The following is a 12,801-nucleotide window of genomic DNA, read 5'->3' as shown; positions in this document are numbered from 1 at the left end:
GCACATAAATGGATATAATAGGCTAGATGCGGAGAGACAGGGTGGCTTTTTAAAGATTACGTGAAATATAAACAGTGCAAATTAAGCAGGGTTGCAATGCATAACTGGGTTGATTTCAAAGGGAAACGGGTTTGTCATTTTCCCTGGCTCACTTAGATTCAATTGAAATATATTGAAGATATCAATCACTGTCAATCTCAACGCAAAGACACTCACAGCAGGCCAGCCTTATTGCAGTTTCAGACTAATATAGTGATACAACAATATACTGCATACGGACAGAACAAACTCTGCAATATATATTTATTCAAACAAGGTGTTGTTTTTCTTGTATACCTGGTAAAGTTTATACCTCCAGTATAAGGCTGCTGCTATACATTGCAATCATCTTTCTAAGTGTAATATTAAAGCTAGTATAGAATTCATTCTAACTATAAAGCCCTGTAATGTACTGCACTCTCCTATAGGGCAGCGCACTAGCCTATACAGACCATGTACTTATTAAGGTTCTCTGCTGTGATACTGTTGTGCACAGAACCCCTATACTATTCTCATCTAAAGGCATTACAATAATGCTAATCAGTTTATTGTGCAGTCTGAAGCCTGTGGGCCCCAGGTGGCCCCTCAAGGGCCAACCTGCAGGTTCTTGAATTAGGCAAGGAAGTATGTTGTTTTTTTTTTGGGGGGGGGGGGGGGGGGGGGGGGGGATAATTGGAAAAATCTGGTCAGCTTATAAACAGGTTCAAGATGATTAGACACGTGCTGATTCAGAAACCTGGTGCCATAATGTTGCAGTTGGAGACATGCAGGAAAGTTGATCCTGAGATATTTCAAAGTAACCTTTGTAAAATGAACATGGAAGATCTTTCAGGACCTTGCCAATTGAAAATAAGCTGACATGTAATCGAAAATTTGCAAGGCATCATATGGCCACAAGGATGTGCTGTGTGCAAAGGTAAAATAGGTTATATAACATTTAAAACCGATTCTAACTGGAGAATTGGTCATTTGAGCACCTTTCAGATTAAATTTAAGTATTAATATTACACTATAAAACAAAAGAAAGCTGACAGCGATCACCGTTTAAATGGAGAAGACAGGAATTGTTTTTGGAAATCGTGCAATAATGCTGGATCCACAGACAGAACTTTTTTTACAATCCAATGTGAATGTGAAGTACAGTGCTGTCTTACATTGCGAATCCAGCACAAATGGATGTGGGCCAATATCGTCAGACTCCACTCACACTACAATAAAAACGTGACTGTGAATGAAGGGTGTTAGATTGACGTTACAAACACACACACACACACACACACACACACACACGTTTGTATTGCTAGCTATCTGTGACATTAAGTCTACTCCCGCAATGCTGTCATTTCAGATCAGTCTGGTTGTCTTCCCAATATGTTTTTCTTTGTGTTTGTGGTTTTTTTTTTATCTTTCTTTAGTTTGATCATACTGTTTAAAAGAACAGGATATTGACACATATCCAGCATTGTGTGGGACTGTCTTTAAAAGTAAATAATTGAATGCTTAACCAGAGCTTGCATTGAATCAATTAAATAGACCCCAGTATTGGAATAACTGAACTGCTAAAGGGCAATGGCGATGTTGTACAGACACCAACATATTATTTTAAAACTCCAGACCTTTATCCTGTGTGCTTAAGCACAGTGATCCCTAACCCCAGTCCATGGGAACCACTAGCAAACTGCAGCTTTCAACCAGGACTTGTATTAGTTTGTCTAGTCATGCATTTCATTAAGTACTTTATGAACTGCATGAACTGTCAGCTTGAAGAATAATTTGTTTTATTGCCCTTATAAAGGTTTTCCATGGTAAATGTTACACCATATTTTTTGTCTTTTACCATCCTTCCCTGCATCTTCGTGCTTTTGCTGTTGTACACAATACCGCAGAGAACCTTTATAAGCGGTATGTTTTATATGAAATCATACATCACAATGTACACACAGTATAGGCATAATGTCGAGACTTTGTTAAATGAGTGAATTCAAGCTTTGAACAGATCCTGGAAATAAATGTGTTCAATTACAATATTAAAGCAATGACCTTAGGGTCACTATAGAGTACTTCTACTTGAAGACATTAGCCAAAAACACAAGACAACTTTCCAGGGTTTTTCTGGCACCTTTAAAAGCAGCTATATTTGAGATTCTCAAACCACAAATTATGACTTTTATCACTTGATCTTTGCTTGTCCTATGAATGGCAACACCAGCAAATTCGTTTAAAAGTAGCAGGAACAAGCTGCCTGTTCTTCACTAGCCTTGCATTTATTATGGCTTCAACTTATGCCCATGAAACATGAGGCAACTTTTGGGCATGGTGCTTCTACATACTTACCAAGCACCTTGTTGTAGGCGACCACTTGCTTTAAAATGTCCCAGAAAAAGTTTTGTAAAAATTGCTTGGCATATGAGCTTTAGGGTTACCACCTCCGAGGCACAAAAACTGGGACATCTGAACAGAACGGTTTTAAAAGTTTAAACTGTCTAGAAATCCTACAGCCATCCAATAGGTAACACTGATAACATTACAATTGTAGTGTTGACAACCAATTAATATAGTGCATCTATTGCAGCAATGATATAAGATCTTGATTGATCTAACTTACAGTACTGGCATTGCTGTAGTATATCTATATGGAAGTATAAGATTAAAAACGGGATCATTTTAAAAACCAGGAACTCTTAGTGTCCTGGGAAGGCATATTGAAATCCTGGGACGCCTTCCAGAAAACCAGAACTATGCAGGGAAGACAGGGATAGGTGGCAACCCTAATGGGCTTTGGTTAGTGGTTTCCCCGAGCACTAGGATTTGAAATCACTGTGGTAACAAACCTGGTGACCTCACCTTGGAGGTTACAAACCCCTCCCTCACTGCCCTGGGTGATCGCAGTGCACTGAGCTCTCAGTTGAGCAGTCACTGGAGGGCAGTGTGGTTTGAGTTGACAGCAGGGTGGGGCAGGGAGAGCTCAGTGGCGCCCCCAGCAGGTGCGCGTGGCTCAGTCACACCACCGTCTCCTGCTCACGTTGCCGCTCTTGTTTTTTTTTCGGCTTCTTGTTGCAGAAGCTGTGCAGGCCGCAGAAGCAGGCGAAAGTGAACCCGGACATCGCCCGCTGCTGCTGCCAGGGAGGTCACTCCTGCAGAGAGAGAAGAGACAGGTCGGCTTAGCCACGCAACATCCGGACAGCTTCTGACAAAAGCGCTCCCTCCCTCCCTTCCTCCAGCCATCACTCCCTAAGAGAAAGGGTGCTCCCTGCAGTCCAGGGCAGGCTTGAGGCATGGAGACTGAACTGCTCACTCACCCCCTAAGAGAAAGGGTGCACAGGCAGTGGTAAGATATATCCCGTCCAGGGCAGGTGAAGGTATCGTACCACTGCCTGTACACAGTGAGGAGTTTGGCCTCCAAGCACAAAAACACAACAAAAAGTTAGCAGCCAATCTGTGTGGGAGTTTTTTTCTCTCTATTGATTACAGGCTGCAGCTGAGCTTTGCCCTCCCACTGGGGTTATTTTCACAGCGCCTGTACTGTATATATATGGAGGAGGAATGTGTGATTCTCGCTCCCCAGACTCTATCTGTGGTCCGTATGGAGCCAACATATGTTAGTCATTTGAAAATGCAAAGCTTAATTGAAATGATAAAATAGAACATGATTAAATCCATTTGTTTAAATAAAACTTTTAACCCAACTTGTGCTGGACATTCATACAGAACTTCTGAACAGGTTTCAGTGATATATTTTTAATCGGCTCAGCTATAATTTATATATATATATATTAGCTCTTAAGACCATGCAAGTATCTTCTTCAGGTGAGAAGTGGAAATAATGCAACATAAATATCCAAAATTCAAAAGTAATTTCTTACGAAGCAGCTAGATTCACACACATTTTTTTAAAAATCTCCCATAGTAGGTATTAAATGTACCCTTAATTGATGCTTACTTCATTAAATTCAATAGCAAATATGTTAGAATTGAATTCAACGCATATTATGAAGCCACATAAATGAACATCCGCATTTATTTTAAATTTCAACGAGGAAGCAGACTAGTAATTAATGAGCGGATTAATAAACACTTAATGCTGTGCAGGGCTCTGTATTCTCATTCAATCTCACAATCTCTCTCTCCCCTTTTCCTCTTTGTTTCATCCATCCAGTGCAATCACTCCCAGAGGGTAATTAGAAGGAACGATCCGGCATTGTAAATCCCATCAGCAGCTCCCAGTGAGTCTAATTTAAAGACCGGTCGTGATAAATAAGCAAGTGTTCATTAAAAACAACCTGATTCAGCATCTCCGCTCTGGGCTGCTGCTCCGAGACTTACTCTGCTCACATCAGCAAGCAATACCGTGTGTGTTTCCTTACACAGTTTTATCCAATATGAATTTTAATTAGATTTTTACCTCAATTCGAATGTCTACTGTTGTATTGATACGATCCAGAACATGCTGATTATCTAATTCATTATCATAGTTCCATTTCAAGACCATTGGGCTACTGAATACTGTTTGATCCATTGCGTTGCCATTGCTGGTAATGCCGTGGTCTGCCACTGGGTCAGCGAACGGTTCTGCAGGGTAACGCACTGGGATCATAATGGGAGACGGTTTTCAACATGTTCTGGTCATTTTATTATGATGGTTAGAAAGTCTCCCATTGGCTGAATTTCCGCTCTGTATCTAGTGGCTTTGAACCCTACATGAGATATGACACAAAATCACATAGGAATAGAAAGCCATAAAACACAGCAGCGACCAAACCCTCAAGATAACTGACCGACATTTTTATTCATGCATGATGCCCAGACCATGGTCCCTAGCTAGGCTTAGGCAAGGGTGTGACTTTCAAAAAAAAAAAAAAAAAAAAAAAAATCCAGACCTTCAGTGAGGAGAATTGCAGGTAGACTCAAACCGAGATTGAACTGATCCCTCACCCCCTAACAGAAATGGCCCTCTGGTCCTGGGTGGACTGTTAACAAGCTGGCCTCTGGAAGTTCTTGAGAAGCCCCATACTGTCATTATATCCCTGCTCTGTGGATGACCAGAGGGAATTCCAACGCGACCAGTCGTGTAACTTTCAGGAGCTCAAAAACTCTGCACAAGAACAAGAGCTGTGAACTGTTGTAGAGTACAAGCCAGGATGTTGGGTTCAATTTTAAACTTTGACAAAGTCTTATTGTCCAGACTTGTTTAAAATTGTATCACTTCTTTATACTTAAAAAAAAATGAAATAAATTCCAGAAGCGCATATCATTATCACACAGTGCAACAACAATTCAAATATCTTCATGACAGAATATTCAAGGTAAAAAAAAATACAATCCCATCTAGATCTCATTGCAGTCAATCACACATGCTCAAAACACTATTCTTCATATCTGTGTATTGTAGTATACTACGGTAAAAGCATAGAAAAGTAACGTTAACAACAGTGAGAGCAAGGTAATCTATATGCTAATTTTTATTTAGCAGACATCTTTATCCAAGGTGGCTTACAGAAACTGGTAATGGCACCGAAAAATCCAGCCGAATTTAACATGAAGAGCTTCTGTGAGGATAGACATACTGTAATTACAGAAGATGGGAGAGATCCAGCTCAGGAGATAGTCAGAATGATGTCAGAACTAGATTGTGCCCACATGGCAGCCAGACTCACCTGAAATACACTGGCACATTAGTGCTGCTCAGATGTGCTTGGCTGATACCAAAGAACTAAGGAGTTCTTGTTCGTCCTCAAAGAATATGATACGTGGCATAATAGCGGACTCTGTACTCGCACTATGAATCACATCCTCAGGTAAGGCAGGTGAGCCAGTAACTTCAAACTCTGTTCTGCTGTAATCCATCCGCGAAAAAATAAATAGAAAGGGGAGGGGGTCAAAAACTGTCCTGAGACAAAGAGCTGAATAAAGAGACAGTGTTCGTGGACTCTGTGCTCCGTGCATGTCTGAGATACATGTGAGGCTCTGGGAGGGCAGGTATTTGTCAATCAGTGCTCACTGTTTCCATGCTGGTTCTCAGCCCTCGCTTAACAAAGCGCCCATTGAAGGAGCCTCTTTCCACTCTGCGGAGGCACAAAGCACTTTGTAGGGCTCTCCAGACCAGCGCTTTCAGGGACACTGCCTCACTGCGTGTGGCTTACCAGCCACAGAGAGGCACTTAGAGATCAACCTCCACTAACCCACATGCTTTTTTAAAACGTTGTATTACTTTCTTTGACTTATTTTAACGAGAAGAAGTGCCTTATATAAGCAGCAGGGCCATTCAGGGTTATGACATTTATAGGTGAACGAGTCCTTAAGAAACCAGGAGGTATACTGCTGGAAAACCCAGGCCAGCATTTGTGATCTGCTTTTAAAAATAAAGCTGGATCGTTGGACAGGTTTAGCATTTTCCGTCAGCACAGCACCCACAATACTGGGGCAATGATTTCTCCATAATCCAGAGGGAAGAGTGCCTGGCTGTATCACTTCATAAACCACCTGCTTCACCTCAAAGGTCCAGTACTGTTGAAATCCAACCTTGCTTAGCTTCTAAAACCTGGCAAGATCAGACTGTGCTGATGTTTCAGCTCTCTCAAGTCTTCTTTCTCTCTGTATCACAGCTGTGTTTGCACTGCCTGCTGTCCCTGTGCCTGCGTGCTCAACCCCATGCCAGCTCAGCAGCATTCGCACGGATATTATTGTAAGAGTATATTGCAATATACTATTACAATAATATACTATTACAATAGATTGCAGTGGTTTGCCATGTTTTTTTTAAATATGCTATACATTTTATAAGAGCCACATTCACCCCAAGGCGGTGCACACAGGTTCTGAACGACAAACCAAAATGACTTCCACATAACAGCTGTGTTGTGTGTTCTGTGATTTGTGCGATTAGGCGGGTAGAATTGACACAATGCAGTATATGGAGCTCTGGAGCTTGGTGTCATCGCTTGTTATTAACGTGTTCTACCCGTGCTGGTTTCCTCGCTAGTCCTTGTTTAATTAGCCCCCCCCCCCCCCTCTGTCCCTCTCTCCCTCTCTTTCTTAAACAGAAGGACTGTGACCGAGGCCCCTTTCACAGTAAGTAATTCAGTCACGTGGGCTGGAACGAAACACAAGCCTGGGATCCAAGGTTACATTGCTTCTTTTTTTCCCCCAAAGAGGTTTTTTTTTTTGGCTACAAAATTTTTGCTGAGCTTTCAGCTGAATGTGAAATAAAACTAAGACTCCCATTCTATCCTTTCTGTTCAATTTTGAAGGCATTTGTTATTTTCTATTTAAAGAAAAGACACATTACTTCGTGTTTATTTCCTGTAGGCTGTCTTTTATTGTTGTTAAGATACCTAAAATCTCTACCCCTTTCAAGAACCAGATACCTCCACAGGGAGCTAATCCAGGTCCTGGTTCCGTGGGCCCAGCCTGACGTACAGCTATGACTACACTCAGTATGTAGGTGCTTCTGCAGCAGTGAATTACTAAGTAAGATGTGGGAGTGTTAACAGTCAGGGAGGTCTCGAACAATCAAGGGTGCCCACACACACAGCACGCACACTCCTTAGCGACACACTCACACTCCGACACACTATGACACACAAGAGTCCACCAGTGATTAGCTGGTAATTGAACACAAAATGAAGAGTTTCAGCAGAAACAATCCCACCTCCTACTAACGATCTATATATCTATTGAGGTTTGAAAAGGAGGTGTATTTCAGAGACATAATTGTTGTGATTGTTCAACTGCTTTCATTTGAAGCCAATTTAATTGGCTAACAGAGCCCTCAAGTGAAGTAATTTGCTGTCATTGTGAGAAGCTAATTGAACACTGCTAATTGCCATTTTGATCGAGGATGTGTTGGAATTGATTAAAAGAGAATGGGAATTGGAATTGAAAAACAGGAATTGACCCAAACCCTGGTGCAGATTATTTGGTAAGTGCACACAGTGTTCCACCACTCCACTCCTCCTCATAGTCACAGTACTGCAAGCACACGGCTTACACTGCGGGCAGAGAGTCCCCTACACTCAGCTGGCAGCCCAGAAATCCAGGATGGGAAAAGCCTTCACTGAGAGGCCCGTTCAGAAGTACCTGATGTATCATCAAATACGCTGGCTTTTTTTTCCTTCTGCCCTTCCAGAAGCAGTTTGCTCTATTTAAATGCAGATTTACTACACTGAACTGCAGGTTTTTGTCTTTACCTCAGATTTACCTCAGAATCTTATTTGATTTTATTGAGTCAACTTTTTATATCGTCAACTTTTTCCTCATCTTTAATTTTTTTTACCTGTTTAATATCCTATTGTAAAAATTAAAAAACAAAACAAAAACAAAAAAAACATTTCCTTGGATGAATCTGTTGCTAAGGAACATTAAATAAAATAGCCCTTTCTCATTGTGTATTGTTTTGAATGACAGAATCTGAGACAAGCGTATCGGAAGTGACCCGCATTCAGAAGATTGACTAAACCAATTGATTTTCGTCATCGAAGCGCAGGGCCAGCCTTTAAATACAGTAAAGCACCAGGCCAGGCTTAAACCCTCTGGGCTTTTGTTTATTGTTTAGCTTGTCGTCTTTATTGCTGAGGTACTGTAATGATGAATTAGCCTGTTCAATCTGCTCCTGCAAGCTCTTTATAATGGTCTGAAATCGCTACGGTGTGGAATACCTAAACCATACTCCTTGGCCAGGTCGTTAAGATAGCAAGTGAAAGAGGCCTGGCCATCGATTGATGTCCGGTAGCTGGGAACTGTCTACCTACATTTGAGAAGTGACTGACTGACACTTAAACAAGGGTTCATTAAATACACTGAGAACGGTAATACTTTTTATGCTGGCTGGGGAGCTGTAAGTTTAGCCTATCAGGACTCATTTCTTATTACTTAACACTATAAATGCTTTAAACTGCTTACGTTTGTGTAGTAGCTGCATTTCTAAATGCTTCACAGACAAGGGAATATGCTTTAGTGGAGTCAAACTGGATCAGGTTTAGCAGGGTTGACCCCACAGCGCTGCAAGGGTTAACGGTGTTATTTTTTTTTTTTGACCTTCTACTGTTCAGACCCACCTTCTTGCAGAGTTTAAAGATAACTAAACTGCAGATCCACATGGCAAACCAACTTGAGTTCGATTTTTGTGTAAAATCGCACACGATCGTGAGAAACTGGCTGCAGCGTTAAATGATCCTGTCTGTCCCCCCCCTGCCACTGCCTAAAACAGGGGCAATTTTACATACGCAATTTTACGCAAATTTTACTAATTCACTTAAATCCGATTGAATAAATCGTTTTAAGAATTGCTTGAATTTACAAAGTAAAAAAATATTATATATTTATAAATCGGCAAGATGCAAAAAATTTTTTAGGTTAAAAAAAAAAAAAAGTGCTGTAGACCTCTGTTAAGATTGAAGGTGTTTTGTAACCTGTCAATTTGGAAACAGTCAATTGTGGGTGTGTTTCCCAGGCTGTTGTCTACAGCAGAAATTGTAACAAATATGATGGCGGCAACCTCATCGAGCGATTCAGTCGCCATCATCGAGGTGAAATTGTTCAAATTTTTTTTATGTAAAGCAAATTTAAAAGCTCACTGCTAGCAAGTGTGTTTCCTTTAAAATCTTTGAATAAAACTCCTATGTTCTGGACCCTCTGTAACACGTTGGTTGGGAGACAATAGAGGCCCCGAGTCAGAACAATCGCTAGTTCATATGAATAAGTGCGGAATGCATCATGAATTAACGATGATTGGGATTGAAAGCGGGAATCCTGTTTTTAGTTTATACGATGTACAGTGACATGATGTTATTGCCACTCATTATAGTCATCCTATCCTATTCCTCCAAGCTTATTTTCCAAATAAAGAATTTTTTAAAAAAAATTGCCTGGGCATCCTATTTCCCCTTGTAGATGGAATCCGTTCCTGGCACAACCAACTTTCATTTGAATCCTTTCCATCATATTTATCACATTAGAAAGAACCCCCCCCCCCAATTTGATTCAGTCTAAGGCCCTGGGGGTTGCTTGTGTATACGCTACTTTTCAAAAACTGGATAATGACGTCAATCCCCATGCAATGTTTGAAATGTATAAAATCAATATTACATAGAAAGAGAAACACTTACAGAAGTCTTGATGTACTTACCTACTGTCAAATATGGCGCTCAACTTGCTTATTTCCTGCTTTCCTAGACTCTCTAGGCTGGGAAAAAAACTGCTCCCACCCTAACCAACAGTGCGGAGAAAGACAGTGAGAGAGAGAAAGAGGGAGCGAGAGAGCGAGAGGGAGAGTGTCTGAAGTAGACAGCCAATCAATGAGAAAATCAGCAAGCACTGGCTGACAAAGCGTCACTGGATTACAGTTTAACCACCTTCTCTTCGGTTGAAAAGCCTCTGTGAATAAAGAGAGGGAAAAAAATAATGAAAAAGTCCCGCCGTCGCCAAGTCCCCCTTTTTCTCGAACTCCTCCTTTTTAAAAATTGGCACCGTGCCCTCGTTGGGGAAAAAAATGCTAAGAAAAGAAAAAATTCTGCCTTTTCTTCTCCTGTTCTGCGATGGCTCACAGGCTAGACTGAGTGGTTACTTGGTGTTCTTGATAAGTTTGCCACAGAAATAATCAACTTTTTTTCCTTCGGTTGTTTTTTCCATTTTCCAATTTTAAAAAATTACTTTTTTCAAAGCTTATTGAGAAGTAAACCTGTATTTTTGTCTTTAAAAGTAGTTTCCACTTTTGTTCTGAAGAATGAGTTTTCTTTAAGATGCTTGAGTATCAGTTCGAAGAGAGTGACTTAGGAATCACAAGGTGTGCTCATTCAATACAAAATCTGTCAAATTTGAGAACAAATTTTTTTCTTTCTTCCAGTTGCTTAAAAAAACGAAGTTGAAATATACTTTTTTTACTTCAGGAGTAAATTAATTTTCTTTTACAAGCTTTTAATTTCTCGTAGAAAGGAGTTTTCTATTCGCTTTGCTTTGGTAGTCCATAAAGCAGAATGCAAATTAATTTTCAAAGAAAATCTATAATCCTTTCCATGTCTGTGACTCTTGGCGCCGAAAAAAGCAGCCTGTGTTGAGAGCTAAGAGTTGGGAGGAAAAAGAGAGCGAAGAGAGATATGCTTCCGAATCCAGGTGTGCTGTCCTCCCTTTTCAACGCTGCCGCACACACTGTCTTCATGTCCTCTATTCATTGCTCTTCATCTCTTCATCGTGAGAGAGTGGGGCATCGAGGTGGGGGGAGAAAGAAAGAGCGAACGAGAGAGGGGGAAGAATGTGAAATGAAGGATAGAGGAATGGAGGTAGTGCAGTCTCCCACACCACCTTTAGTAGTTAATAAAAGAAAATATGACACAGAGAGGGAGAGAGAGAAAGAAAAGAATGAAGTGCTGATTCAGACAGCAGCCTCCTTCCTCCTCCTCTCTCTCTCTCTCTCTGTGAGCAGGACTATTACTGCATCAACTAGCTAGCTCTCTCTCTCTCTCTCTGTGTGTTGCTCTCTCTCTCTCGCTCGTTCTCGCTCTCTCTCGCTCTCTCTCTCCCCCTCCCCAACATGCACGCACATTACTATTCACTAGTTCCCCACTGAGACTCACTCTACTAGCCTACACACTCTCCTGCTCTCTGAGAGCCAGAATTATTAATGCGAGAAGCAAGTGGTTGCAAGATGGGGAGACAGTTGTGTGTCTGTCTATCTATCTATCTATCTATCTATCTATCTATCATGGTGAATCATTGTTATTCTTCTTGGGCAGAGCTGGTTTTTACCCTCATAGAGCGCTCATCACAGCCCTGGATCTAGAACCAGAACTACTCCCTACAATTCCAGGATTCCAAAAAAGAAGGCTGATTTCCATTTTTAATGGATTATCAAAAGACAGCAATACATCAAGTAGAAAGAACTCCTCGCCTGGGGGTTGCACACTCTAGTGGTCTGTAACATGAAATTACAATAATCTTTAATAAAACGCTCGTGATGCCTTGTGCTGTCACAAACCATTTCCTTTCCGTTTTGTCACCGATCCCCCCCACCTTGCTCCAACTTCTGATTCTTGCTCTGGTGAAGACAGACCGTCCATCCCAGAGTAGAGAGAGAGAGAGAGAGAGAGAGAGAGAGAGAGAGAGAGAGAGAGAGAGAGAGAGAGAGAATTAACAATTTACCTTTGCTGCATCACGCACAACCTGCAGCTATTTTCCTGTATCCATCCCCCACATCCAGCCGGGACTACTTGTCATTGACATGGACTGTGTATATTGACAATATGAGTGTGCTACAGTTTGCAGCTGTTTCAGTTTTTTTTTTTGCCCACTTTTACCCACTTTGACTGTACACCCATGCTTTGTCTGTCTAACACTATGCGTATTATTTATGGACTTTTGTTTATATAGGGCAGGGCTTTCCAAATATAAACCAACAGACAGTATATTCTATAAAGGTCTCTTTCATTAGGAACGTTCTCTGTCAGCCTCTTCCTCAACTAGGACCAGCTCTCAGCTCAGCCCTTGAGGGATTCCACATATTACCTTTGTAAAGGTCTTTTTCATCTTCCGGCCCTGGTTTCCCAGCCTCCCTTGATCGGTGGTTAGCACAAGCACTGCTCTGCGACACAGCAAGGTTACTTTTATCAGAGTCACCAAGCAAACCTAAAGCAATCTATCTCCCGTACTATCAGGAAAATTACACCTGCCACCTTGAACCATGAAATGAATCAATATTTCAGCCAGCTCCCCTTAGGGAAAGAGGGAAGCATTAGCACTCAGTGAGCCGTTGAAAAGGCGGAGTCATTTCAA

General features: G+C 41.3%; 1 long non-coding RNA gene across 1 annotated transcript; it reads right to left on the bottom strand.

The window, feature by feature from the left end:
- Positions 1 to 693: 693 nt before the first annotated feature.
- On the bottom strand, positions 694 to 11,458 carry LOC121299533. The gene is made up of 2 exons (XR_005947425.1): positions 10,163 to 11,458; positions 694 to 3,173 (listed from the first exon to the last, which is right to left on the bottom strand). It is a non-coding gene; the product is annotated as an uncharacterized LOC121299533 (long non-coding RNA).
- Positions 11,459 to 12,801: the final 1,343 nt, after the last annotated feature.

This window comes from Polyodon spathula, chromosome 25 (genome assembly GCF_017654505.1).
Source record: "Polyodon spathula isolate WHYD16114869_AA chromosome 25, ASM1765450v1, whole genome shotgun sequence".
NCBI lineage: Eukaryota > Metazoa > Chordata > Actinopteri > Acipenseriformes > Polyodontidae > Polyodon > Polyodon spathula.
Note: the sequence above shows the minus strand (reverse complement) of the source record. Positions and strands in the feature narration are given on the sequence as shown.